Source organism: Apodemus sylvaticus, chromosome 20 (assembly GCF_947179515.1).
Source record: "Apodemus sylvaticus chromosome 20, mApoSyl1.1, whole genome shotgun sequence".
NCBI classification, from domain to species: Eukaryota; Metazoa; Chordata; class Mammalia; order Rodentia; family Muridae; genus Apodemus; species Apodemus sylvaticus.
In genome coordinates, this window is record NC_067491.1 from 52,582,502 (window position 1) to 52,597,836 (window position 15,335).

Sequence of the window (15,335 nt, forward strand, 5' to 3'; positions counted from 1 at the left end):
GATGTAGTACCCAGTGGTGTTAATATAGAATAGCAAGCCCAAACTCTGCACTCTTGCCTCCTAGCCATCATATGGCTCCACTAGTATGACCTCTGGGGTATAAACGCCCTTGGGCCTACACTGCCGTTTCATCAAGGGACAATGTCTGCACTTGTTGGTCAGGCTAAGTCTATTAACTTCACAATGTATACTCGGCATCTCTTGAGATATTCTGGGTATCATGTCTGGATGCACAATATCACGGTTATGGCAATATTCTATGACCGCTCCTATCTATCTGAAAATTTTCTTTCCCGCCTGCTCCTGAAGCGAGCCATCCTACATTATTAGGTGAAAGAACCTTCCCCCTGCAGCATACTCAGTAACCAGATGCAGTACTTTACACAATTTTTCCTATCACCCCACCCTTCTTCGTGCAGTTTTGCTTTTTAATTACACATCTTCTCATCACTGAACTTTCCTGATTTGTCACAAAGGGTCCTTAGGAATTAGACAGGACTCACAGCTTATATGGGATACTTCTATCTATGCACAAATACCTCCCAGAGCCAAACTGACACACACTTACCTAGAATTCTGTGGAACTGGGAAAAATTCTACCCTGAAGTGCTCAGGCAGAAGGCTCTCTTCTCCTACTGTGCAAACTCTAAATCTGAATGGTCTTTGAGAGATGCCAATTCTGAGACATTAGTTCTTGCCCCAACACCCCCAGAGTACTCTTCATCCAGTTAAATTTTTTACAGGCAGGCAGAAAGGCAGTTGGTGGGAGATATTCTATGTACAGGGAGGAAGGCAGTTTGCAAGCCAAAACCTATTTATAGGCAGGGAAGCAATTATTGGAAGATGCTCTGCGTACAAGAAAGAAGGTGGTTTCCCAGAGATATCCTATGTACAGGGAGGAAGCCAGCTGCAGAAAGATGCTCATTGTACAGAAGGAAGGCAGTGCCTATGTACAGGGAGGATGGCAGCTGGTGACAATGCTTTCTGTTCCATTGCTCTTCTCATGAACATCTGGACTCATCCAGAGTTTCAGATTAGACACTTGCATCCTAACTATGCTTGCCACTAATAAAGGCATCTACCAAGGAGAGTGGGAAATCCCTGTGGAAAGAAATGAATCATATTAAAAGAGCTCTTCCCAGTTCTAAGATGGCTAAGTGCTGAAGCGAATTTGCTAGTGCCTATCTGAAGGCGCTGTGCTACAAATTCCAGGAGTGGAACGTAAGTGAGCTGGCCTGAGGAGGAACCTATAATGCACCTAACCCTCAAGGAGACTCATTTTGAGGCATTCTGTCTGCATCCACTGCAGGCAACATCACAGAGTCACCTCCTTTTGTTCCCCCATCTATGTTGGGGAACTGTTGACTCCCACAACTCCTTTATTCTCTGGAAGAGGCTCTGTAGGGTCAGTGTCTGGGAGCAGGCCGGCTGGGCTGAAGTTAACAGAATTTGATATGTTGCTAGTCTGGGATAAGTGTCTGATTATTTGACATTTGTACGTCCACTTCACTTGCCCCAGAGGAAGGCCAATATAGCATAATATGTGGATGTCCACTGTTATCTCACTGACATGGGACCAGTCATTTTTCTTTCCTCTTCCTCTCCTGGTGATTCTGGATTCCCCTATGGGATCTGTTTTATCTTTTGTTTTCTTTTCTCTTACACAGTCATGGTTATTTTAAACCTTTTGAGCAATCTCCAGTAATTGGGACCTACTTATATATTCAAATCTTTCAAAATGAAGTTTGTTTTCCAAGATCTGAGGCCAACAACAAAACAAAAAAAAATTTCCTAATTGCTCCCATCAATTCCAATACGAGCTTGGCAAAAATTATCCAGGGCTTCATGATCCTGCTAATTGTTGGGGAACTGTTCAGGTTGCAGACATGTCTGAAGAAAGGCTGAGATATTCTCTTTAGCTATACTGTCTGGTTTAAATGAGATCAGTAACCAAACAGTCGAAAGAGCAAACCAGAGCTACCCACACAGGAGGAAAGAAGGTCAGTTTTATCCAATGGGTCTGAAATATCAGGTACAGGTATTGTTCCCCTTAGTGGTAAACTAATCCAAAATTCATAAGGTCCCAGCCAAAATGGGCAAGTCTTTAGTCAGCTGTGTATCTGGGCATGTGTGAGTGGTCTTGCACAAGAAAGCTTCTCCTCAAAACGTAAAAATTCGTCAGCACAGCTGTGTTATATTCTAGTCTCCAGGTTCCACCACTGGAACCATCAATGGGCCACCTGACTCCAAAACAAAGACAATCTATTTTAGACAAGGTCTGGAGTTGTTCATGCTGAAAAGAGACATCATAAGCATGCTCTCGAGCAGTGGAACCAAGGCGACACAGGGTCCAGTTAGGCCCTGCGCCCACGACCACTGACCTTCGCTGACCAGATGGGCTGCAAGCAGCTGCGGTTTTGCAGCACCTTTCACTGCATGGAAGCCACTTCAGAACTCGGCCTCCCGCCAGTCAGGAGAGGCTCACCTCCATCTTGGTTTTGGACTCCAGAGAGATCAGACAGACTGAGATATACTAACATAACCGGAGGCCAACACCGCGGGGGTCTGAGCCTGACGGGCGTTGGCCTGCACCCAGGCCCTGGGCTGTTCGGGGGGCCATCGGGGTGCCAACCCATCCAGGAGGTTTTTTTGCCCAGGCCGGCATGTGCGCTGCCATTTTGCCTACAGGACCCCAGAGAGCTCTGGCGGGCAGAGCCTGCTAACAGGCATAGCCTGAGGCTAACAAAGCGGGGGTCTAGGCCCCAACAGGCCCTGGACTGACCCCAAGAACTGGGCGGCTTAGTGGGCCATCTGTGTGTCAACCCGCCCAGGAGGTTGTTAGCACAGCAGACTCTCCCGGCGCTTTCAGGGAGCACGAGTGCGCACGCCCGCCATCCTGGTCACCTGGCCCACCCAGTTGACAGTCATAGCCCGAGGGGAACTTTGCTCGGACCTTGGCCTCCCAGGTTTGCCTGGACCCAGGGCCTGAGCAGCCAGGCTAACCTTATGTGCGCCAGCCTGGTTGGGGGATCGGCTGCCCAACAGAGTGATCAGCACGCAGGGGAGGTCCTGGCAGCATACACCTTCAGTGCTCCCTGGGGGTGCACATGGGCTCCATCTGGTCCACAGACACAATCTGGGGCAAAGCACACTAGACCTGCAAGGGCACCCAAGAGGAGGACAGCACAGCAGCAATCTGCTACAGGGGAAACCCAGCCATATAGTGTTGCAGTAATAGCCCCAGAGCCCTTCAGGAGGCCCAAACACCAGCCAGGGACAAGACCAACTAAATCCAGAGAACAAGATGGCATGGGGCAAATGCAGGAACGCTACTAACAGAAATCTAGGCAATATGGCAGCATCTGAACCAAACTCTCCAACATCAGCAAGTCCTGGTTATACCAACACACCAGAGAAACAAGATTTGGATTTAAAATCACTGATCATGATGCTGCTAGAAGAACACAAAAAGGACATAAATGAATCTCTTAAAGAAATACAGGGGAACGTGAATAAGCTAGAAGCCCGTATAATGGAAACAGAAAAATCACTTAAAGAAATGCAGGAGAATAAGGCTCAAGAGATAGAAGCCAATAAAGAAGAAAGGCAAAAAAAAAAAAAAAAAAAAAAAAAAAAAACTTAAAGAAATGCAGGAGAACTTGAGTCAAGAGGCAGAAGTCATGAAAGAGGTAACACAAAAATATCTTAAAGAATTACAGGAAAACACAAACAAACAAATGATGGAACTGAGCAAAACCACCCTGGATCTAAAAACAGAAGTAGAAACAACTAAGAAACCACAAAGGGAGACAACTTTGGAGATAGAAAACCTTGAGAAGAAATCAGGGGCCATAGATGCAAATATAAACAACAGAATACAGGAGATGGAAGAGAGAATTTCAGATGCCAAAGATACCATAGAAACCATTGACTCAACAGTCAAAGAAAATGCAAAATGCAAAAAGCTTGTATCCCAAAACATCCAGGAAATCCAGGATACAATGAGAAGACCAAACCTAAGGATTATAGGTATAGATGAGAGTGAACATTTACAACTGAAAGGACCAGCAAATATCTTTGACAAAATTATGGAAGAAAACTTTCCCAACTTAAAGAGAGAGATGCCTATGAATATACAAAAAGCCTACAGAACTCCAAACAGACTGGATCTGAGCAGAAATACCTCTCGCCACATAATAATTAAAACCCCAAATACACTAAACAAGGAAAGAATATTAAAGGCAGTTAGAGAAAAAGGCCAAGTAACATATAAAGGAAGACCTATCAGAATCACACCAGACTTCTCACCAGAGACCATGAAAGCTAGAAGATCCTGGGCAGATCTCATGCAGACTCTAAGAGAACACAAATGGCAACCAAGACTACTATACCCAGCAAAACTCTCAATCACAATAGATGGAGAAACCAAGACATTCCATGACAAAACCAAATTTACACAATATCTTTCCACAAACCCAGCTCTACAAAGAATAATAGGAGGAAAACTCCAATACAAGGAGGAAAACTACACCCTGGAAAAAGTAAGATAGTAACCTTCCTTTATCAAACCCAAAAGAAGATAATCACTCAAATATAAAAATAACATCAAAAATGATAGGAAGTAATAATCTCTATTCCTTAATATCTCTTAACATCAATGGACTCAATTCCCCAATAAAAAGACATAGACTAACAGACTGGATAAGGAAACAAGACCCTACATTTTGCTGCATACAGGAAACACACCTAAATGTCATAGACAAAAACTTCCTTAGAGTAAAAGGCTGGAAGACAACTTTACAAGCCAATGGTCTCGGGAAACGAGCCGGAGTAGCCATTCTAATATCAGATAAAATTGACTTTCTACCTAAAGTCATCAAAAGAGACACTGAGGGACACTTCTTGCTGGTCAAAGGAAAAATCCACCAAGAAGAACTTTCAATTCTGAACATCTATGCGCCAAATGCAAGGGTACCCTCATTCGTAAAAGAAACTTTACTAAAGCTCAAAGCACACATTGCACCTAACACAAAAATTGTGGGGGACTTGAACACTCCACTCTCCTCAATGGACCGATCAGGAAAACAGAAACTAAACAGGGAAACAGTAAAACTAATTGAAGCTTTGGACCAATTGGATTTGACTGATATCTATAGAACATTTCACCCTAAAGCAAAAGAATATACCTTTTTCTCAGCACCTCATGGTACCTTCTCCAAAATCGACCATATAATTGGTCACAAGACAGACCTCAACAAATACAAGAAGATCGAACTACTCCCGTGCCTCCTATCAGATCACTATGGTGTAAGAGTGGTTTTCAATAGCAACAAAAACAACAGAAAGCCCACATACACATGGAGGCTGAACAATACTCTACACAATGACACCTTGGCCAAAGAAGAAATAAAGAAAGAAATCAGAGACTTTTTAGAATTTAATGAAAGTGAAGGCACAACATAGTAAAATCTTTGGGACACAATGAGAGCAGTGCTAAGAGGAAAAGTCATAGCCCTGAGTGCCTCCAAAAAGAAAATGGAGAGAGCATATACCAGCAGCTTAATGACACCCGTGAAAGCCCTGGAACAAAAAGAAGCTATTTCACCCAGGAGGAGTAGAAGACAGGAAATCATCAAACTCAGGGCTGAAATCAATCAAGTGGAAACAAAGAGAAACACACAAAGAATCAACGAGTCCAGGAGCTGGTTCTTTGAGAAAATCAACAAGATAGATAAACCCTTAGCCAGACTGATCAAAGGGCACAGAGAAAGTATCCAAATTAACAAAATTAGAAATGAAAAGGGAGATATTACAACAGAAACTGAGGAAATCCAAAAAATCATCAGATCCTACTACAAAAGCCTATACTTAACACAACTGGAGAATCTGGAGGAAATGGACAATTTCCTAGACAGATACCAAATACCAAAATTAAATCAGGACCAAATAGATCATCTAAACAGTCCCATAACCCCTAAAGAAATAGAAGGGGTCATAGAAAGTCTTCCAACCCAAAAAAGCACAGGACCAGATAGTTTCAGTGCAGAATTCTATCAGACCTTCAAAGAAGACCTGACACCAATACTCTTCCTTCTACGAAGTCACAATTACACTGATACCAAAACCACACAAAGATCCAACAAAGAAAGAGAACTTCAGAACAATCTCCCTAATGAACATCGATGCAAAAATAATCAATAAAATTCTTGCCAACCGAATCCAAGAACACATCAAAACGATCATCCACCATGATCAAGTAGGATTTATCCCAGGAATGCAGGGTTGGTTCAATATACGGAAATCCATCAATGCAATCAACTACATAAACAAACTCAAAGAAAAAACCACATAGTCATTTCATTGGATGCTGAAAAAGCATTTGAAAAAATTCAGCATCCTTTCATGCTTAAAGTCTTGGAAAGAACAGGAATTCAAGGCCCATACCTAAACATCGTTAAAGCAATATACAGCAAACCGGTAGCCAGCATCAAACTAAATGGAGAGAAACTTGAAGCAATCCCACTAAAATCAGGGACTAGACAGGGCTGCCCCCTTTCTCCTTATCTTTTCAATATTGTACTTGAGGTACTAGCTTGGGCAATTCAACAAAATAAGGAGGTCAAAGGGATACAAATTGGAAAGGAAGAAGTCAAACTATCATTATTTGTAGATGACATGATAGTCTACGTAAGTGACCCAAAAAACTCCACTAGAGAACTCCTACAGCTGATAAACAACTTCAGCAAAGTAGCAGGTTATAAAATTAACTCAAGCAAATCAGTGGCCTTCCTGTACTCAAAGGATAAGCAGGCTGAGAAAGAAATTAGGGAAATGACCCCCTTCACAATAGCCACAAACAGTATAAAGTACCTTGGGGTGACTCTTACCAAACATGTGAAAGATCTGTATGACAAGAACTTCAAGACTCTGAAGAAGGAAATGGAAGGAGACCTCAAAAAATGGGAAAACCTCCCATGCTCATGGATCAGCAGGATCAATATAGTTATAATGGCCATTTTGCCAAAAGCAATATACAGATTCAATGCAATACCCATCAAAATCCCAACTCAATTCTTCACAGAGTTAGAAAGAGCAATACTCAAATTCATCTGGAATAACAAAAAACCCAGGATAGCTAAAACTATTCTCAGCAACAAAAGAAATTCTGGGGGAATCAGTATCCCTGACCTCAAGCAATACTACAGAGCAATAGTGTTAAAAACTGCATGGTATTGGTACAGTGACAGGCAGGCAGAACAATGAAACAGGATTGAAGATCCAGAAATGAACCCACACACCTATGGCCACTTGATCCTCAACAAAGGAGCTGAAAACATCCAATGGAAAAAAGATAGCCTTTTCAACAAATGGTGCTGGTTCAACTGGAGGTCAGCATGCGGAAGAATGCGAATTGATCCATCCTTGTCTCCTTGTACTGAGCTCAAATCCAAATGAATCAAGGACCTCCACATAAAGCCAGACACTCTGAAGCTAATAGACAAGAAACTGGGGAAGACCCTTGAGGACATCGGTATAGGGAGAAAATTTCTGAACAGAACACCTAAATAGCATATGCTCTAAGATCAAGAATTGACAAATGGGACCTCATAAAATTACAAAGTTTCTGTAAGGCAAAGGACACCATCAAAAGGACAAATCGGCAACCAACAAATTGGAAAAAGATCTTCACCAATCCTACATCAGATAGAGGGCTAATATCCAATATATATAAAGAACTCAAGAAGTTAGACTCCAGGAAACCAAACACCCCTATTAAAAAATGGGGTACAGAGTTCAACAAAGAATTCTCACCTGAAGAACTTGGGATGGCAGAGAAACACCTTAAAAAATGCTCAACTTCATTAGTCATTAGGGAAATGCAAATCAAAACAACCCTCAGATTTCACCTTACACCAGTCAGAATGGCTAAGATTAAAAATTCAGGAGACAGCAGGTGGTGGCCAGGATGTGGACAAAGAGGAACACTCCTCCACTGCTGGTGGGGTTTCAAATTGGTACAACCACTCTGGAAATCAGTCTGGCGGTTCCTCCGAAAACTGGGCACCTCACTTCCAGAAGATCCTGCTATATCACTCCTGGGCATATACCCAGAGGATTCCCCACCATGTAATAAGGATACATGCTCTACTATGTTCATAGCAGCCCTATTTATAATTGCCAGATGCTGGAAAGAACCCAGGTATCCCTCAACAGAAGAGTGGATGCAAAAAATGTGGTATATCTACACAATGGTGTACTATTCAGCCATTAGAAACAATGAATTCATGAAATTCTTAGGCAAATGGATGGAGCTAGAGAACATCATACTAAGTGAGGTAACCCAGACTCAAAAGGTGAATCATGGTATGCACTCACTAATAAGGGGATATTAACCTAGAAAACTGGAATACCCAAAACCTAATCCACACATCAAATGAGGTACAAGAAGAACGGAGGAGTGGCCCCTTGTTCTGAAAAGACTCCGTGAAGCAGTATAGAGCAAAATCAGAATAGGGAAGTGGGAAGGGTTGGGTGGGAAAACAGGGGGAGGGAAGGGGACTGATGGGACTTTCGGGGAGTGGGGGTCCAGAAAAGGGGAAATCATTTGAAATGTAAATAAATATATCAATAAATTAAAAAAAAGGATTTACTGAGCTAGAAAGTAAGATAAAGCAAATATTGTAAGATGTAAATATTTTTTCGAAAAAAAAAAAAATAAGCATGCTCTTCAGTAAAACTCACCACAGGACAGGTTAGGCACTGCCCAACATTACCACATAGCATTGTCCATAGCCTTCAAAACTATTAGGAGCCCCACTGCCTAAATCACACTCACAGCCTGAGGATGGTGTGCTCAGCCCTCAGTAAGAGAAAGTGTGGGGATTCTGGCATTCTGGACAAGAAAGAGAAAACTACCTTTGCCCTTGTACCTCACCACCTGCAGCAAGCATGAGACTTGACTCTGGTGTGAGTGAGCAGGAGAGCTGCCCTGCCACTCACTTGCTATGACACTTGTTAGTTCAGGCCCTGGATCCTGCTGAGCAGCACAGTAGGGCTAACCCTGGAAGTCTGGGTTGTTTATGAGCATGCCTCTTTGTCCTGCATATTGACTGCCAGGAAATGGTGGGGATTACAGAGAGACTCCTTTCCCTCATTCATGCCTTGATATCTAAGGGAGGCAGGCAAGCTGACCCTGTGGTCATCTCTAACAGAACTGGCCATGTCCTCACTAGCTACAATACTTAAGACACTGGGACTTACACTTCACCAGGGCTGCAGGGTAGAGCTGGCCCTGTTTGCATGGAATGCTGCTTAGGCAGTCCCATTGGTGTGTGCTAAAGCCAGCAGGCTGACCAGCTCAGGTATTTCTCAGGCCCAGATGGGGGGTTCGAATTGTCCCACACCAATATCTAGCCCGTTGTTGAACTTCTGGAGTACATGAAGCATCCTGTCATGTAGATCCCAAACTCCAAGATCTTCCTGACACAGATAATCTCTATGACAACATGATGTCTGAGATGTCTGAAATTCCAGTGTTAATAGAGTAGCAGGAGCCTCATACCACACCAAACAGCCAACATAATAAACATTTGCAGACACAAAGGTGCAGAACCCATGGGGACATAATACAGCTTTCTCAACAATATTTTTGCCCTATGAGTGGAGAAAGGTGGTAAGATTGAAGAATGGACTAGAGGGGAAGTAAAATTCTCTCTCTCTCACCCTCCACACTCTCTCTCTCTCTCTCTCTCTCTCTCTCTCTCTCTCTCTCTCTCTCACACACACACACACACACACACACACACACACACACACACAATTTAAGTAAAATAAACAGAGTAGAACTACAAACCCAAAAATCAGAGATTTTTTAGAATGAGAGCTAGAAAGCTTATAAATGTCAATGCGGTAGTTAACATTCAGGACACAACAGGGTTGTTGGAAATAAACTCACAGTGTTTGTTACAGCCTGCATTAGAGCTAAGCAAGCTCATTCCAGGAAGAATCTCATAAAAATGAAAGTGGGGACATGGACAAAATCCAACCACAAGATGAGGGACAGCTGGCATTTGACACACGCTGGGAGAGGGAAACTGTTTTTAATACCAAACCCTGAGAGGTCTCTGATTGCCCAAGGCAGACATCAGAAATTAGTTGAGTAACTAAAAATGGACCTGATAGAGAGATGAGAAGGAGCAGGAGGAGCAGCAGGAGGAAGAGGAGGAGGACGGGAAGGGGAAGGGCAGTGAAAGACAGAAGGGAAGGGAGAGGAGGAGCAGGAACAAAGGAGGGAGGAGATGGAGAGGAAGAGAATGAATAAGAGGCAGAAGATAGGAGGGAGATGAAGAGGAGGAGTGCAACTTATCAGAGTTGGGTGGTTTCCAGTATCTGTGTTGTGTATCCTCTGCTTGAGAGACTGAGACTTTTCTGCAGGGAATTAAACAGGAAGGTAACCACTGCCATACAGCTTCAGGAAGTCCCTGAACCTGACCAGATTATCTAGGGCTCTCTTTTTTCAAAATGTGATCAAACCAATCTTGCTCAGTTTTCCTCTCAGAGAAGAAAAGTAATGAAAATAACCAAAACCAGAACGGCGAACTCTCTGACAGTCAGGAAACACCCATGCTGCCTGGAAGTTTAGATAAACTGAGACTTCAGACAGACAATCTTCTACCTGTTGAGCTGCCCACAGGATGTGCAGAGTGCTCCAAGTTCCCAGCTTTAGTGAGCTTGCGATCCATGCTGGGATGGGCTGGGATGAAGTATCTGTCTTCAAGTCATTTATATTAGGTTAATCACCTCCCAGCCCATATTCCTGTTTTTCACTGGAATAAAAGACATTGCATTGCAAAGCTGGACTGTGTGGTATCCATACTATTTTGTTCATTTCCTACCTGTGGTGGGTGGATTTATGTGTTGCATATGCCCAGGGAACATCTTGAAGGGCCCACACACATGAGGAATAGAGAAAGCTCACTACAGGCCCAGGATTAAGCTGAGACCAGAATCCATATCCAAACTCCCATTTTTCAGAGATGCTTTAAAGTGCCTGAATTTCAGCTCAGGCAGGAACAGCAACAAATGACTTAGGAGCTCTGATTTCAACAGGAACGGGTGTTAGGACTGGGTAGGATTCCCTGGTTTGTTGTTATTGGGCACAGCAAATAGGTGAGTCAAAAGGGGCTTTTGATTGCTGACATTCAATACATATGCAACTAGAATGTGGTAAAGGCCTGAGGAAGAACAACTAGCCCAGTAAGGGGACGGATGGACTTGTCTCGCTAGCTTTCAGAACATCCTATAAGGTTTTTAACAGGGAAGGAGAAAAAGGACAAGTCACCAGGTTCCAATCTACGGGATCCATCAATGGGACACAAGCTCAAGAGTTAAGTTTTCAGGTTGCTCATACACATGGCCTGGGTTCCAGCCCCAGGACACACATGGTGGCTCGCACCCATCAGTGACTCCAGTTCAAACAGATCTAAAGTCCTCTCCTGGCCTCCATATGTACTTCACCCACATGGACCATGGCCGTACATTGAGGCAAAATACCCCTCCCAGCGCCTCCCAGCAAACCTTAGACAAATCTACACAGTGAGAGCCCTATCTCAGAAACCAGTGACTAAAAGCTGGAAAAATGAAGATGATGATCCATCGCACTTTAACAGTGGTGGACGGCAGGAGGGTGGACCTGCCAAGGGAAGCCATGCAAAGCTCCTGCAATAAAGCTCAAAAAACAGCTAACGTTACTCAGAGACTCAGACCGTCTGTACTCTGAGGGTGAGGCAATAGCATTTGTGGAAAGGTTCTCATAAATTCAGGGTACACAAAATCACAACGGCAAGCCACATATGACAAACAATGTTTCTCATAGAGGCATAAATGAATAAGAGCAGCAAGAAATACTGAGTATTCTAAGGCAGAGATTCTAATCTAGGCTCCCCCAGGAGGGGCATAAGACATATTCCAAGCTACAGCAGTACAGGATGTGCTCAGTTTCAACTGCTTTTAAAAAATTGTCTATTACCTTAATTCTAAAGCTTTTCCCCTGACTCCATTTTGTATTCAACCCTGAAGCCTTATAGAGCAGACTCACACTTACCGCTCCACAGTGAGGCAGGAACATCCAGGACCTCGAAGGCACCATGGTCCGTCTAGCCATTTCATGTGGCTTCATTTCATCTTGAGAATTTCAAAGTTGTCTCAAAGTTGGAGAATTTGCAACACCAGGGAAAGGCCAGCATCCTGCTTGTTACTTCAGGTTCCTCTCCTGATGTTTCTGGGGTGAAAAATACCCAAGACATGCAGCTTAGAAGAGGAGGCCAGTGTCCTCAGCAGACTGTTCAAGTATCCTAAGAATGAGGGCCCTGGGTTGTAGAGTAACTGGATTATTGCTGTCTCTGGCTGTGTGTGGTCACAAGCAGGTTCAGAGTACAGTAGTGGGTCCTCAAACAGGAGGACCCAGAAGCTTCCATCCTCTAAGTAAGACATGTCAGAGAGTAAAGTACAGAGAAATAAGATGCCGGGAGCCCAAGGAGGCACAGTTCTTTCCTTAACAGACACCCTTTTTATATATATATTTATTTTCTGTATTCTTTGTTTACATTCTAAAAGCTTTCCCCTTTCCCAGCCCCCCCCCCAAATATGTCCCATAAGCCCTCTTCTCTCCATCCATTCTCCTATCTTTCCCCCTCCCTTTTCTCTGTCCTGGTACTCCCCTACAATGCTGGATCAAGCCTTTCCAGGATTAGGGCCCTCTTCTTCCTTCTTCATGGGAATCATTTGATATGCTAATTGTATCTTCAGTATTCAGAGCTTCAGGGCTAATTAACATCCACTTATCAATGATTGCATTCCATATGTATTCTTTTGTGATTGCATTATCTTGCTTAGGATGCTGTTTTCCAGTTCCATCACTTGCCTAAAAATTTCATGAATTCATTGTTTTTAATTGCTGAATAGTACTCCATTGTGTATATATATATATCACATTTTCTGTATCCATTCCTCCATTGAGGGATATCTGGGTTCTTTCCAGCTTCTGGCTATTATAAATAAGGCTGCTATGAACATAGTGGAGCATGTGTTCTTATTAAATGCTGGGGAATCTTCTGGGTATGCCCAGGAGTGGTATAGCAGGGTCCTCAGGAAGTGTCATGCCCAGTTTTCTTAGGAACCGCCAGACTGATTTCCATAGTGGTTGTACCATCTTACAATTCCACCAGCAGTGGAGAAGTGTTCCTCTTTCTCCACATCCTCACCAACACCTGCTGTCTCCTGAGTTTTTAACCTTAGCCATTCTGACTGGTGTGAGGTGAAATCTCAGGGTTGTTTTGACTTGCATTTCCCTAATGGCTAATGATGTTGAGCATTTCTTAAGGTGCTTCTTGGCCATCTGAATTACTTCAGGTGAAAATTCTTTGTTTAGGTCTGTAGCCCATTTTTTAATAGGGTTAAGTTTCCATACCTTTTCATTTTCTTGTTGCAGCAGAATGTATGACAAAGATTCAGAGAAGGATTTACTTTGGCTCTGTGATTTAGGTAGTGATCTAATCCAGCACTGTGGGAAGGCACAGCAGGAGGTTTATGAGAACACTGGTCACACTGTGCCCCACAGCCAGGAAGCAGAGCGGTGACACATGGTGGGGTTCACTTTGATTCCCTTTTCTATCCAGTCACCATGAATCACTGATTACCTACATTGGAGTCTCCACTCTTCAGTTCACCCCTCTGGAAACATTCCCAGACACACTCCAAAGACCCCAAAGATCCCAGATCCTGTTGATCAAGTTCGATTAACCAATCATGCCAGAATGGGCAATACTCCAAGAGTCTTCTGCAATGGAAATTAAGGAAACACTGCAACTATACCTTCTCTATTTCCTGAAGTTTTATACTTACAAAAGTATCTCTTTGCTTTAAATGGCCAGGGGTAAACTGACAGGCATGCAAAGGGGATTCACAGAGCCACCATTATGTCAGCTGGAAAGAGTGTGATAGTATCCACACTTCTGCTGTCATCCCATGAAAATGGAAACCGCATTTCAGGATGTTCAGAAGGAAGGGAAAGAGAAGAGTCAGGCTGTGTGTGGAAAGATGGGATGCTGCTAAGTGGCTTCACACCCTGTCTGTGAGTCTGAGACTCTTAAGAGAACTTGTAGTGTCACCAGTGCAATGCTATCCCAGCTCAGGAAAACAGACCACTTAGAAATAGCTCATCACTTCACCCCTGTACCTTCCCTCTACATGCCAGCTGGTATCAGTTGGCCAAGTTAGCACAGGTGAGTTGTTTATGATTCCTGTGATAGGGAGGCAAAGATAGGAAACCCCTGGGGCACCCTGGCCTGCCAGCTTAGGTTAATTGAGCCCTTAAACCAAGCTAGACATCATGTTTCAAAAAACAAGATGGGAGGAGGCTCCTGAGAAATAACACTAGAAACTGATCACACACACACACACACACACTGAGAGAGAGAGAGAGAGAGAGAGAGAGAGAGAGAGAGAGAGAGAGAGAGAGAGAGAGAGAGAGAGATTGATTATTGGGAGCCTGTGACAAGCAGGGGACTTCCTTGTTTCCAAAGGCAATCTTCCTTCAGGGCAGGTGAATGGTCAGGAAGCAGAACTTCCTTGGCCAAGCAGAACAGCCCCAGGGGCTCACTAGATTCCCCTGCACTGAGCCTTAGCACAGTTTACACACTAGCACTGAGTTGAGCACACTCATTTCTATGACATAGGGCAGCGAGCAGCAGGGGCAAAGACCCTCCTACAACACTCATGAAGGAGCTCAGCCAAGCTCCAGGACCAAGGGTTAGCTTGAGACCAGAGGAGGCCTTCCTTTTGTATTACTTTTGCCATCTGTGGGACTTCTGGAATTCTTATTGATATGCTAGGTGCTGAGGAGGAAGGGGAGGACTAGGAGGGGGAAGAGGAAAAAGAGGAGGAGGAGAAAGAGAAGGAGGAGGAGGAGTAAACTCCCACAGCTAATCTCCTATTGGCATACCAAATGCATTAGATGCCCAATAAACGCTCTGTTCTCTACCCAATAAGAGGGGTCAACATCTAAGTCTGGCCCAAATGAAACAAAGACTGGAATGTGTAATTCTTTCTATATATCACCATGCCACATGCAGTCAGTACTGGATGCAGACTTCTATGAGAGGAGCAGCATGTTCCATAGAAATTAACTAGAGTGCAGTCACCAAGCCACAGAAATGAATCGGAAAGGAAAGCTTGTCTCAGGCCTCTTCCAGGCACATCTGGAAAGTGTAAGGAGGCAAGGAAACACCTTAGCTGCAGAATGTATGGAAATCTCTGCTCCTGGGGGCTGGAGGGCA